Source organism: Phoenix dactylifera, unplaced genomic scaffold (genome assembly GCF_009389715.1).
Source record: "Phoenix dactylifera cultivar Barhee BC4 unplaced genomic scaffold, palm_55x_up_171113_PBpolish2nd_filt_p 000971F, whole genome shotgun sequence".
NCBI lineage: Eukaryota > Viridiplantae > Streptophyta > Magnoliopsida > Arecales > Arecaceae > Phoenix > Phoenix dactylifera.
In genome coordinates this window covers 103,454-105,204 of record NW_024068328.1, presented here as the reverse complement: position 1 = coordinate 105,204, position 1,751 = coordinate 103,454, and the positions used below count along the sequence as shown (strand labels likewise).

Sequence of the window (1,751 nt, the reverse complement as noted above, 5' to 3'; positions counted from 1 at the left end):
TCCTACAGAATACGTGCTATTGCGTGGTTTATTTTTGAAATTGAAATAACCGATCAATTTTTGGCGCCGTTGCCGGAGATTGCTAGCATAGTTATTTTTTCTATCATTAAAAAAAAATAATTTAAAAAAACTTTCAAAAAATATATATATAAATAAAAAATTATTTTCTATTATTGTTACTTTTCTTATCTCTTTTTTCTCTTCTACTATTTTTTTTTAAATTTTTTTTTGATCTTATTTGATCAGGAATCGAAGGAAAAATTTGGGATGATCAAAAAGAGAACTGCTGGAAAAAGAATGCTGTAGAGGTTTGCCCAAAAAAAAAAAAATAAATTGCTGGAGAAATTTCCTTTGGTAACCTCTAAATCTTTCTTATTTAAATTAATTATTAGCTTGAAATTTTGTGGTGATTGTTTGATTTTAATTTCAGCAAAAGTGTGAATGTATGCTTGATACACATACACAAATTAATCCGCACATAGTAAGGGCAATCACCCCAATGAGATAAGAGCCGGATTTCATCACCGGATTCTTGCCCAATTTAGGTGAACTCAATCTCACATAGTGTCACTTTAATTAAAATCAATTAGACGTTGGCTCCTAGGGACATTCGAGCTCAATAGGACGAAGATCACCGAAAGTTGCACCAATTTCGCTCTATGGCTTAGTTGATGTCTAGGCAAACTTTGTCCCTATAAGGGAGACATTTCATCTGTTCGAGGCAAGTGGATTTTAAGTGGGACCTTTGCAAACGCATCGTGACCCCTCCACTTACCTGGGAGCTTACCTAGTCAACTCGGTTCATTAGACCGGATTGGAGGCTTAAGTGCCCTCTTCAAACTAGTTAGGAGCTGTCTAGTGATTTTAGGACAAATACAAGGATTGATGTGTTCATCTTTTATTGCATGCTTGACTGATCAAGTACTAGTGTATGCAAGGGAGTCGTTCTAGAGTACGTGACCTATTACCTTTTGACCCTGAAATAGAACGGACCCTTAGAAATATTCGAGCTAAGAACAGAACAATAGAATCATCCCCACCTCCTGAGATGGCTGAAGAACAACCCAAACTCCTGAGGAAGTACTTTACTCCCACCATTTACACTTCCCCATCTTGCATTCGATTACCTGAAGTAGCAGTGGTACAATATGAAATAAAGTCTAGTGTGATCCAAATGCTCCCATCTTTTTATGGGCTCACCAACGAAGACCCATATAAACACTTAGATGAATTTCTTGAGATTTGCACCACTATCAAGATTCAGAACTTCACTGATGATGCTTTGAAACTTAGATTATTTTCCTTCTCCCTTAAAGATAGAGCCAAACAATGGCTGAATTCTTTAGAAGCTAACTCGATTCGTTCTTGGGATCAAATGCAACAAGAATTCCTTAAAAAATACTTTCCTATAGGAAGAACGAACCAGTTTAGACGTGCCATTACAAGCTTCTCCCAAACCGAGGGAGAAGAATTTCATGAAACTTGGGAGAGATTTCGGGACCTAATCCATAAATGCCCTCATCATCAAATACCTAAGTGGCAGCTAGTGCAATGTTTTTATGACGGTTTGACTGAACGAAACCGTCAGATGATCGATGCTGCATGCGGGGGGACTTTCATGCTTCGAAATGAGCATGAAGCATGGCAACTATTTAAAAATCTTAATGAAAACTCCCTCCACCATGCTTCATGTTCTCGTCAAGCACCCCCAAATTTTCAAAGAAAAGGGGCCATTTGTGAAATAAGTCGTT

General features: G+C 37.4%; 1 non-coding gene across 1 annotated transcript; it reads right to left on the bottom strand.

The window, feature by feature from the left end:
- Nucleotides 1–1,424: 1,424 nt before the first annotated feature.
- LOC120107703 lies at nucleotides 1,425–1,530 on the bottom strand. The gene has a single exon (XR_005509379.1). It is a non-coding gene; the product is annotated as a small nucleolar RNA R71 (small nucleolar RNA).
- Nucleotides 1,531–1,751: the final 221 nt, after the last annotated feature.